This window comes from Papaver somniferum, unplaced genomic scaffold (assembly GCF_003573695.1).
Source record: "Papaver somniferum cultivar HN1 unplaced genomic scaffold, ASM357369v1 unplaced-scaffold_158, whole genome shotgun sequence".
Classification (NCBI taxonomy): domain Eukaryota; kingdom Viridiplantae; phylum Streptophyta; class Magnoliopsida; order Ranunculales; family Papaveraceae; genus Papaver; species Papaver somniferum.
Window position 1 is genome coordinate 1,840,557 of NW_020625264.1, and position 13,577 is coordinate 1,854,133.

General features: G+C 35.7%; 1 pseudogene; it reads right to left on the reverse strand.

Moving 5' to 3' along the window:
* Nucleotides 1–3,615: 3,615 nt before the first annotated feature.
* On the reverse strand, nt 3,616–10,802 carry LOC113337104 (annotated as a pseudogene).
* Nucleotides 10,803–13,577: the final 2,775 nt, after the last annotated feature.

The following is a 13,577-nucleotide window of genomic DNA, read 5'->3' on the forward strand; positions in this document are numbered from 1 at the left end:
TAATCAGGGGGTGTATTAGACAACAAAAACAAATGTGATACCGTGTAATATACGCCTAACTAGTTATAATTTTACAAAATGCATATTCCTTTGACTTTGTTAGGATCTAGAATGTACAGATAATACTGCAACATTCATTTCCTACTAATTAGTTTTGTAATGAGCTATTAGAGTGAAAGATTAAAAAAAAAAAAAAATCTATCCTTCCTTAACCAAAAGTGTCCCATATCTGAGCATTGATGATCTTAACTGCAACTATCAAACTCCTAGTAGCCAACGCAACAACAATGGTAGACTTGGTTTCGAGACTGAACTCATTCGGTCATTCCTAGTCAAATCGAAAGATTAAATTCGACTTGCCAACACCTGAAATACAAATAACCATTCAAAGAATGTTAAGATTATCTTACTCACTGTACAGCTCCCAGATAAACAAATCATACCAAATTTAAAAACCTGAAATAGTACCCTTTTAAGAATCAATAGGTGTACATCTATATGCACATGAACTATCAACAGGTGTAATATTAGGTGTACATTGAAAATCAACATATGAATTATGTACACATAAAGAATCAACATGTGTACAATTATGTACACATTAACAAATCAACATGAACTCCTTACATTCCATATCTTTTGATTCTTCTTATCGATGAGTCCATAACAATTCCATTCATTATGTCCACACTGCAAAGAAATAGGCTTACCATAATCTAAAAAATTATAGCATAAACGCCCATAATACTCGTTAGGTATTAACAATCAACATGTGTACAATTATGTACACATTAACGACCAACTAGTGTACACCTATGTACACATTAACGATAGCTGTACAATTATGTACACATCAAAAATGAACAGGTGTACAACTATGTACACATTAGCAACTCAATAACAAAAGGTGATTACTGAATTCAACAACTCTATAATTTTAGAAGACGAAAAAACATAGAAAAGTGAAACAATTATGCAGAATTTAGTTCCAAAGCTTTGTTGCACTTCTAAATAGTCTCGCATGTGTACCATGAGAAGATCAAATAATATAACAAATTATGACACACATACTTCAAAACATAGAGTGTAACAGGACACCACACATTTGATTTGACATGAAACAAGTCTGTAATCTGAACACAAACGAAAATCCGTAAATGAAAACACTCTTTAATTTTCATTTATACAACAAGAAAATGATTAAGGAGACTGAGTCAAAAATACGTGCTTGGACTTGCAAGATAAACTGAATGCATGGTACAAATACATAAACAAATAAGGATCTCATAAAAAAGTGAATATATATATATATAATTAGCTATTAAGTTCACATAGTGGTTCACTGTCTGGATTCAAACTTAAATTAAACACACTCCAAGGTGAAACATATAGTAGCTTATATAAAGTACACTTAGGTACCTGATGATTTTAAGAAAATGAATTAAACAACATCCTAGTACACATAAACTTAACAAGACTAATTCAATTAGGTCCTTTAGAGAAATCTTTGCAGAAACAGAACTATTACTGTATTCATGTTCCAGCAAAGTAGTTCCAAGTAGGTATAGTACAAAATTAAAAACACGCCGACACGCCAATGACAGTTCAAAAAGAACTAGAATAAAAGTATCTGGGACTTAGACAGGGTCACGGTTTGAAATGAGAGCTCAAACTTTGAAAAAGAGAATTCAAACTTATGTATAATTTAGAATTAATAACTATCCATGACAAGGACAAGTGTCAGATTAAAATTAATTCTAAATTTTCACAAAGATCCATGACATACTACGGCGAAAATGTTATGCCCATAAAGTATTTGAAAGTCAACAGATTGTACAACTTCAAACAAAACATTAGATCATCTCATTTTCGAAACATAAGTATATATATAAAATCCATAAATATTAACAAATGATCTAGGCAAGCGAGATCTTACTTTCCGGAAAAAGATCAGGAAAATGTTTAAATCAGAATGCAGACACTAGCATATTGACTAAAATACGCAACTGTCGGCGAAATATTCAATGGTGTGCATACCTTACAACCATATTTGGCTCATGTCTCTTCACAAACAGTTTAATAATGTTAATTGGTTCCAACAAATCTTTGATAGGAAGAAATATAGTTTATCATTTCTTTTTATGTGTTCTTTTTACGTAAGGCAAAGAAAACCCCTACACATATCATTCTCAAATGAAAGCCAAGAGACTACTTACTAACCTCCAGCAGCAAGCCCGAATATCACCATTCAAACGTGCAATAGTTTTTCCTATAAAAAAGTAACACGATCATCGTTAGTAATACACCAACTTACAAAAATGGAAGACGATAAATAATTTGCACTAGTATCACCTTTGGTACGAATGATAAATTTCCAATTTACAAATTATGATCAAAAGTGACGGTAATCTGGGCAACCCCCTAGGTACAGGGGGATACCTATGAACTCAAATTCTCCTAGTAACTTGTTGCCAGGGGGAATAATCCATTCTTAAAAATGTGTAAGGAGCATATTTGGGGAGTACAAAATACACCGAAACATGATGAAGACGAAACAAATTCAGTGCCACACAGTTTTAACTGAACTGGATTCTTATTATTAAGTTTTATTCATGAATATAGTTTGCAGTGTTACACCAACAAAGTCATATGAACCATTCAGCTGACAAGAAAAATGGCATTGTCTTCTTAATTGATCATTCAGACTATAAAAAATGGTGTTGTCGTCATAATTAATTCATGTGAGATTGCACATATACAAATCAATCAAACGGAACCATCAACCAACACTATACATACAAATAATTAAAGATATGGAACAGTAATACTTACAACAGGGGTATGGATTTCTTCCTTATCCTGAGTATTATCAGAACCCCAAGAAAATAAAATTGGTCTTGTTGTTCGATAATAATTGTCATCATCATCGTCATCCACATCCATATCGCCCCATTTTTGATGATTAAATGAACAGTTTGTTCAGATCTAGAAATCGAATGAGAAGTATAGAGGAGATCAATCAAATAACATAAAATGAAAGGATTAAAGCACTAACATGAAAAAATCTTTGCAAAAGAACGACTCTAAATCGCCTCCGCCTAATTCTCTCTCTCAAAAAAATCCTGAGATCCAAAAAATAAACATCGTCAAAATGGGAAGGGTAATTAAGGAAAGATAAAATGGTGGTATTTTTAGAATCGGATGGAATTTGGACTAACTCGTCGAAAGTTTGGACTAAACTGTTAATGCGGGGGGATTTTGGACTGCCATGTATTGGGCTTCAGATGAGTGGACTAAAACGTCCAAAATCCACAAACTTTGGGACTAAACATCAATTTCTACTTCAAGTTTTCGTTTTTGAAGGGGAGGGGGTTTTCGTCATAGCAACTGAAATTTTAACTAATTTGTAAGTTTTGTTGTCTTTTTTTTTCTTCTTTTTCTTTATCTCACTAGGAGATTTTATTAGTAAAGACGAAAAAACACAACATGAAGATGGGGGAGGGCTAGGCCTGACCTCAAAAGAAGAATAAAGCAGGAAAAGTAAAAATAGAAAATGCAATTATTGTAGAAAACATGGCAATATTTGGTAATCCGGGGTCTCTTGAAAGTGAATAGTTATATGTCTGTAAACTGATCACTTGATATACGAGTACAAACCCTAGCATTTGTATAAATTCGACCTGGTCGACAGACATACCCCTTTTCTGGTGCACAATGAGTATCATCTGAGCGGATACAAAGTCCATCCAGGGCACAACCATCCTTAACAATACTCACTCCACGTTGATCTAAACCAAGGATTTGATTAGTCCATTTACTGGAAAACACTCCAGAAGGATCATATCTCTCTTTCACCTTCAAAAACTCATTTGCAAGTTTAAACTTATTGATTGCACCAATAAAAGCAACGTTGTAATTTTTACCCCAATGTGGTATTCCTCCGTACTTGATAACTGCCATTTGTTCTACTTCTTCTATTATATCCTCAATAGAAGCACTTCTACTTCTAGGCGTTGAAGTTGAAGTAAAAGTCTAGGCGTTGAAGCACTTCTACTTCTATAATAGACCAAATCGAAAACAATGGAGTCTTGTTGTGTACCCAGGTAAGCATCTGAGCCTTTTAGGTATCTCATTACGATCCCATTTTGAATCTCTAAACCGCAAAAAGCTTGGGGTACTAGATCTCTAAGTTTTTGAACATCCTCGATGAACTTCTTAGCTTTTGATAATGGTAGATTGATACCAGTGTTATAAATAAAGTTGCCCTTAATTCTGGAATCCCATATACATGCTGTCATTTGATCACCCAAAAATTTATCTAAGCAGCTGCCCGAGGCTTGTAAACGGTTTTGATATCCTACTATCGGGTAACCTGTAAAAAAATTACCGTCATTTGTGAACCCAAATCCAGCGATCGTCAGTTCTGATACCTGTACCTTGGCGCTGATGCATTTTCCGGATGCATCTCCTGTTACTTCTTGGGTATCTTCTGTTAGATTAACCAACAGCAACAACAAAGTTTATATTAGCTATATACTCCCTCTCATTCCTCAAACAATGGATCTTTCATTTTTCTAGTTTTACATACTTTTACGTGAAATTGAAAGACTCGCATTTAGTGCAACCGGATAAACAAATATCCAAAGTTTATTGGCTATATGGTTCAAACAAACAAAAATATATTTGACATATATATTTCATTAATAGAAAAGATTGTACTCCCTCTGTCTTTTTTTTATATGTCTGTTTTGTTTATAGACATATTTTTTCATTAGATTATCAGATATACCCTTTATTTTCTATAATTATGAGATCATTTTCAATACAAGTCCAATCCAAAATCTTAAATAGTGTCTTCATATATAAAAAAACAAATTCATAGCTTTCCTATTAATCTTCATTCCCATTTTAAATAAAAATATTTACGGCTGTATAATCTTAAAATCTGACCAAATATAAAATCAATTTTTATTTTTTTTAGACATTACCAAAATAATAAGATTTCCAAATATTTTTTCGTTTTTGCATTCTACATATGTTAGTTTTAATACTAGTAACAATGATTCTACACGTACCACGTTTAAAAACAAGACAAAAACTTCCCTCACATGAGGGCGGGTCTCATGCCACTGGGGAACAGCAGGAGGTATTATTATTGGGTCCCACTATATTAAGTATGTTAGAGGGCACGGTTTTTACCTAGTTTTTGGGATGGTATGTTCAGAAATTTTGTTGTAATAATAATATCTAACATCCAATAAGGTTAGTCATGACATTTTAATTGGTCCTTTTACTATTTTGACTTATTCAATTATGACAGTTAATAAAAGGCCGATGAAGTAACTAATTTGAAATAACTCACGCTAGTTGTACCTGAAGCTCTTGCTAACTCTATATCTGGTATCGAGAAAGCACGGCAACCTATAAAATCGGTAGGACCACTGTCGGGCACATTTGATGAGATTCTATTATCAAGCCGATAAAGTGCCTTACGCCGGTATGGATACCAAGTTATGTCTCCAAACTGATGTTCTTTGCCAAAGGTGGTCGCCCGAGTTGCTAAATCTGAGTCACCTTCCTCGACAAGTGTTATGGATCGTTTGAAAAGCCGCTCAAGTTTAAATATAACCTACAAAAGCTTAGCACATACAAATTAGTTCTTAGAAAATAAATCGGCCTTCAGAATTTAGATCATCATATTCACTCGACCGGCTGGAGACATAAATTTGGGAAGAAATATTACGTAGTACCTGTGAAATGATACCAAGAACTCCAAGGGATAACTTTGCTTCTTTAAAGTCAGGGTGATTGTTGTCAAGGACTCTTACTTTCGCGTAACCTTCATCGAGACTAGATGGTGTGATAATTCTAAGTCCGATGACATAGTCATGAACATAACTTCCACCCCCACATAGTACTTGTTGGATTAACTTCAACATAGAATTCACTAACAAGCTGGTTAGGACAAGATTAGGAAATTGATGTAATCCTAAGGGAATTAGAAGTCATCTAGTTCTAAGAAAAGGAAAAACATGTAATAAGGTAATATGACTAGGAAAAGGAATTCATAGTTATATATATATATGATCACCAAATTTGTGGTTGATCATATGAGCAAGATTAGAGCTTGTGTTTAGTTTTGAGAGATTTTCTAAACATCAATAAAGAGAGTTGTCTTTATATAAGCTAAGTTTCATCTTGCAGTTGCCATTAATTGGTATCAGAGCTTGTTTCTGAGCCATGGAAAACGAAACCACCATTGTGGGTGCAAAACAGTTCACTCCACCATCAATACAAGTTCCAATCCTCAACGCCACAAACTACACAGTATGGTCCATGACAATGAGGGTACTGATGAAAATCTACAAGGTGTGGGAAACAATTGATCCTGGTACATTGGATCCAGACAAAAACAATGTTGCCATTGGATAACTCTTTCAAGCAATACCAGAATGTCTTGTTCTACAAGTTGGTGAACAGGAAACTTCAAAGAAAATTTGGGATGCAATAAAGGCACGTAATCTCGGAGATGATCGAGTTAAAGAAGCCCGTATGCAAACCTTAATGTCTGAATTTGAAAGAATGAAGATGAAAGACACTGATACTATTGATAGCTTTGCAGGAAAGCTATCAGAAATAGCCTCAAAAGTTGCGTCACTTGGACAATCCATTGATGAAGATAAACTGGTAAAGAAGTTTCCCAATAGTTTACCAAGATCCAAGTATATTCATATCATAGCTTCTCTCGAACAAGTCTTAGATTTAAAGAAGACTAGCTATGAAGATATAATTGGAAGATTGAAAGCATATGAAGAGAGAATCCTTGATGAAGAAAACAATGGATAAACTCAAGGAAAACTCTTGTACACAAACTCTTACCAACAAAACTCTGCGACAAGAGGAAGAGGTCGTGGAAGAGGTGGTAGAGTAAACAGAGGTCGAGGAAGGGGAGGAAGGTTTAACTCACAAGATAGAACAACAAGTCAGAATGATCAAAACCAAGGTAAAGAAAAGAAGGATAGATCAAACATTATTTGTTACAGATGTGATAAAACAGGACACTTCTCCTCTGTATGCCTTGAAAGAATACAAAAGATGGAAGAAGCAAACAAGGGAAACAAATACAACTCTTTTCATGCACGAAGTTGTATTCTTAAACGAAGGGAAACTAATACCAAAGAACTACGAATCAAAGGATGGAGAAGAAGGAATCTGGTATTTAGATAATGGAGCCAGCAATCACATGACTGGTAAGAGACACTACTTTTCTGAACTCAATGAGAAAATCAAAGGACAAGTGAAGTTTGGGGATGGATCTTCTGTAGAAATTGAAGGGAAAGGATCAATTCTATTTCAGAGAAAGACCGGAGAACAGAAGCTTGTCACAAACATCTACTTCATCCCAAACTTACAAAGCAACATTCTAAGTTTAGGACAAGCTACAGAAGTTGGATGTGATGTTAGAATGCGACAAGATTATCTAACAGTTCATGACCCAAGTGGAAGACTTTTAGTTAGAGTCTCACGCTCACAGAATAGTCTCTACAAGATAAGTCTCATGATTGGAAGGACATTGTGTCTGAATATGAGACTGGAAGATCAGACATGGAAGTGGCACGCAAGGTTAGGACACATAAGTTTCAGAACCTTAAAAACTATGTCTCAGAACAAGATGGTTCGAGGTCTACCACAACAAAACGGAGTGGTGGAGAGGAGAAACATGATTCTAATGGAGATGACAAGAAGTTCTTTAAAGGCTATGCAGGTACCTAATTATTTATGGGGAGAAGCTGTACGACACTCCACATACCTAATAAACAGGATACCTACGAAATCTCTGAAAGACATGACTCCATATGAAAGTTTGCGAAAGAGAAAACCAAACATAGATCATTTAAAATTGTTTGGTTGCAAAGCATACGCAAAAGTTGATTCTGCAACTCTTAAGAAACTGGATGATCGATCTCAGATTCTTGTGCATCTAGGAATTGAGCCTGGATCCAAAGCTTACAGATTATTCAATCCAACAACGAAAAGAGTAATAGTGAGTCGAGATGTGGTATTCGATGAAAAAGAAAACTGGAACTGGAAAGAAACTAATGATAGACCAAGTAGGGATCCAGGAATGTTTCACATAAGATGGGGTCAAGTAATTGATGAAGGCGAAGGACCCATAATCATCAATACCAATGGAAACAATGATGTTAATCAAGAAGAAGAAGAGAATAATGAAAACACTGAGAATAACGAAGAAGTAGAAGAAGAAGAAGAAGTAGAAGAAGAGGAGATCGATGAAATAACTCAACCCATTCCACTGTGAAAATCAACAAGACAGATACAAAATCCACAGTATCTGGAGGATTATGTTCTTCAAGCTGCAGAAGAATGTGAGATTATGCTACTTTCTTTTAATGATGAACCAAGGAATTTTCAGGAAGCAAAGCTTTCGCATAAATGGATACAAGCATGTAGAGAAGAAATTATTTCAATCAACAGAAACAAGACTTGGTTTCTAGTTGATAAGCCAGGTGGGGTAAAAGTGATTGGTCTTAAGTGGATCTTCAAAATAAAACGGAATGCTGATAGTACTGTCAACAAATATAAGGCAAGACTTGTAGCTAAGGGTTACGTTCAAGAATCAGGCATAGACTTTGATGAAGTTTTCGCACCAGTTGCTAGACTAGAGACAATTCGTCTCTTAATAGCAGAAGCAGCATCAAACTCATGGGAAATTCACCACTTAGACGTTAAGACAACATTCTTACATGGTGAATTGCGAGAAGATGGGTATGTTGAACAACTAGAAGGTTTTGAAGTAAAAGGACAAGAGCATAAGGTTTATAAGTTATCAAAAGCTCTATATGGTCTAAGACAAGCTCCTCGAGCCTGGAATACAAAGTTAGATCAAATCTTAAGATAAATCAGATTTGTTAAGTGCTCTAAAGAAACATCAGTATACAGAAGAGAAGAAAGGGAACGCTTCTTGTGATTGCAGTCTATGTAGATGATCTATTTTTGACTGGCAACTCCCTTAAGGTGATCAATGAGTTCAAGAGAGAAATGTCATCAAATTTTGAGATGTCAGACCTCGGAAAACTCACTTATTACCTTGGCATAGAAGTCCAACAAGGAGTAGATGGGATTCATATTAAACAAGAAGCTTATGCAAGGAGAATTCTGAAAGAAGCAGGACTTGAAACTTGTAATCCAACAAAGATATCAATGGAGTTTGGACTTAAAGTTTCAAAGGCACAAGAAGAAGCAGAGATTGATCCAACAAGTTATAGAAGAACTGTTGGATGCCTTAGATACTTATTACACACAAGACCAGATTTGGCTTTCTCTGTGGGAGTAGCAAGCCGTTATATGCAGAGTCCACGCAAGTCTCATGGTGATGTAATAAAGCAGATATTAAGATATCTAAGAGGAACAATCAGCTGTGGATTGAAGTATGGTCGAGGAGGATCAAAAGGAATTGTTGGGTATAGTGACAGCAGTCATAATATTGACCAAGATGATGGAAAAGGTACAACTGGTCATATATTTTATCTAGGAGAAGCACCTATTACATGGTGTTCACAGAAGCAAGACACAGTAGCTCTGTCATCATGCGAAGCTGAGTTCATGGCCACAACAGAAGCAGCTAAACAATCAATATGGCTTCAAGAATTATTGGGTGAAATCAAAGGAAGAGAACCTGAAAAAGTTCTCATCAAGATTGATAAGTCTGCAATTGCACTCACTAAAAATCCAGTGTTTCATGGAAAGACGAAACACATTCACAAAAGGTATCATTTCATACGAGAATGTATCGAGAAGGAGATCATCAACGTTGAACACATACCAGGAACTGAGCAGAAAGCAGATATATTGACAAAGGCATTAGCTCGGATCAAGTTTGAAGAAATAAGACAACTGATTGGAGTACAAGATATGTCACGGGTAAGGTTGAAGCTTAACGGGGAGAATGTTGGATTAACTTCAACATAGAAGTCACTAACAAGCTGGTTAGGACAAGATTAGGAAATTGATGTAATCCTAAGGGAATTAGAAGTCATCTAGTTCTAAGAAAAGGAAAGACATGTAATAAGGTAATAGGACTAGGAAAAGGAATTCATAGTTCTATATATATATGATCACCAAAGTTGTGGTTGATCATATGAGCAAGATTAGAGCTTGTGTTTAGTTTTGAGAGATTTTCTAAACATTAATAAAGAGAGTTGTCTTTATATAAGCTAAGTTTCATCTTGCAGTTGCCATTAGTACTTCCATGGGCACCGGTAGAAATCATGCCGCCAATAGTTAGACCCCACCAATAAGGGCTAGAAGGTAGGCGCAAATCCAACTTTGGCAGCCTCACTGATCAAATCTCGGAATAATACACCGGATTCAACTGTCATGGTCATGGCGGAGTTATTGATACTCAGTATCCGGTTGAGGTTTCGTGTACTTATGACTAAACTGCCGTTCTGACTCTCGTCGGGACAAACCAACTTGGGTTGAGCATGAGAATACCGAGTTGCAGCTTTCACCTTGTAATTTTTCATGGAAGCCATAGCTACCGCTGATATGACTTGTTCTTCGGTTTCTGGGTAAGTAGCTTCTGATACTTTGCATATTGCTCTGTCTGGAAAATCACCTATGGAATTTGTAATGGTGCAGTTACTATTACCTTGTGATGAACATTGGATCGGATTTTCTGGAGGGATACAATTAATGATACCAATCAGTAGAAACAGATTAAATGCTAACACAAAACTAAACCTGCAGCTGCAAACACTATTCTTTGATCTCTCTGACATTTTTAGGTGTTAGAATTATCTCTCTAGCTAGTCCCCCTCTAATTCTCTGTCTGGTGGAGGGACTGGAAAATAAAGGAGTTGATAAAGAAGAGGATAGAGTAGATGAAGAGCTTCTCCTCAGGATGGACCTCAAAAATACTCCTTAATATAGAAGAATCCTTAATGCTGGCGTGGCGGCAGCCCAATCATTCCCATTCCATGGTTAAGAATATGGATTCGGGCCGGGCATAAATTTTGCGCATTGCGCCCCGTCATCTTTTTAATTGTAACATCTTTTAAAGGACACAACACATTCCAAATGAACAGACATATCATACCTGTTGGAATTTCGAATAGGAATGTTATCAGGTAGTTAATTAGTTGTGATTAGATGTGGCCGTTCTTATAAACCCTTAGAAAAAAAATCACCGGCGAATAGTTTGATCATAAGATATTTTCGCGGTTATTGTTATAATCATTCAGATATACACCCCTTTCAAATTTTTGCATGGGATTAGTGAACACTATTACAATGTTATTTTCTTTTATTTTTCTCTTTCAGTTATATTTCCTTTACAGTCTGGATATGTGTAGCATCGATGATAATTTAGTTGTCCTGGATTTATGGACAGGGAATTGTTGGCCTTATATGTACAGGTCAGATTTCAGCTGGGAATAGAAACTGGTTTTCTGTGGGGGTCTTAAGGCAAGTGGAGTGTTGTTGGCAAGTCGAATTATGTTGTCTCAGTGATCGACAATGGTGGAGGAATGTGATTAGAAGGACATAAAATGGAAATCGGTGATGTGGCCTGTGTTTGAAAATAATAGCAAATCTAGATATGAATATATGATATACGCCGGTCCCGCAGAAGTTATTAGGTGGTTGTTTCATCTTAATTTCCAGACACATACTGTGAAGGATTTGGTCCTAAGTCCTGACACCCAATAATTGCGATACCACCCTTTGAAGGTCATTCAATAATTCTAGTCCCACACTTTATTACACGGCACAATATCATTTTCGTTTTTGTGGTTTTAAAATTCCCATCTTCTGTAACCTTGTTAGTTTGGAGCATATGCTATTTATTTGAGGCCTATTACTACGAGAAAGAAAAAAGATCATTAGGAAGTAATTTTCCAAAATCTGGAAGGATATTCTTTTTTTATTCATTTTATTCCTGATCAATTACTACTAATTAGTTGTTTTAGGTGTTAATTAATTGTGTTAGATGTGAGGTCAAGTAATGTAAATAGATTCACTTATCATATCAAGGTCCATGAGAAAACACTAGGACATTTGGTATTAAGAAAGCCATTCTTCGGAGAGTACTTAGCTTATATCACAATACCTAAAAGACAAACAGGTTTTTCAAAAACCTAGACCACCTTCAAACTTAAGAGAGAAGGGGATATCCCACCCAAGGAGGTGAAGCTTTCTATCTTTTGGGGTCTAACGTCTCCCTTCACCAAAACTTACAGAGGTGGGAGTCCATTTTTCTACATAAATATTCAGGAATGATTAAATCACACATCTGATACAAGGGGATAGTCTGACCACCATGCTTGACTAAGGTAGTTCTAACAGCCTGGGACATGAGTCTATGAAACCAGGAAGATATTCTAGCATCCACAGCTTGCAGAATGCCCATATGAGTTTGAATCTTGAAGTCTTGGAAGGCTATATGGGTACCAAGGTATTTTTATCCTATGTCTCTATTAGGAATATCAAGAATATTGGACAAGTGATTCGTAAAAGGTTCAAACAGTTTTATACTAAACAAGATACCCGATTTATCAAAATTTATTTCTTGACCAGAAGCCAAAAAATATTTCCGCAAATAATCTTTGATAGTTCTAAAATCCTTAACAGTAGCCCTGAAGAGCAAAAGAGAATTGTTAGAGCATTGCTCGGTCGAACTCGCAAGCGTTGCCATCTCAAGTTTGTTTGTCAAGTATAGTTGATCAAAACTATATACTTGATTTCTAGTCTACGTATAGCTATGTCTTGGACCAGGATAGAAGTGTAGTTGAGCATTAGACTTCAGAGCATTCACATTTTGAATACGAAGATATACTGAAGATCTTGGAGGAACTTCATCAACAAAAGGTATGTGGAGACTAAATCACTCAGAAGCCTATTTTATTATATTCTATCTCCTTAGAGACTAAGTCGTATAGCTATATAGAGTCTTTCATTATGCACACTTGATATTTCGAGATGGGTTTATCTTGCTTATCTATTTCTCAAAATATGTGTTGGAAGCTTTTTGCTTTAGCTAAGTCCATTGTATTCTTGACGAGTTTAGTTGGAAATAATTTATTTGGTGGAAACTAAATATTAAATTAAAAGATGATCATGTAAAAATTACCTTGAACATGTTATATGATTTTTGTGAGATAGTCATTTGATGTTAACTCGGGATGTTTCGTAATAGTCACTCGATCACTTGAAAATTACTTGAAAGCTAATAATATGTGTAAGATTACTATTTTCGTCATCCAAGGATGTTTCAATTATTGAAAGAAGAGTTTAGAACAATTACCCATGTCTGGATATAACACGGTATGCATACTCAGTATGTGAACTGTATTGGGATGATTCAAGTCCGGAACTATTGTTTGGGTACTTGGTATGCGAACGGATTTACCTTAGAAGGTATGAAACTTTTGTTTGCGTACTTGGTATGCGAACTGAGTTGGGTCCAGAACGGTTGTCCGCGAACCGGGTTTGCAAACGGCTGGTCAAGGCCAAGATCCGGAATTGTTGTTCACATACCGAGTTTGCGAACTCAGTGG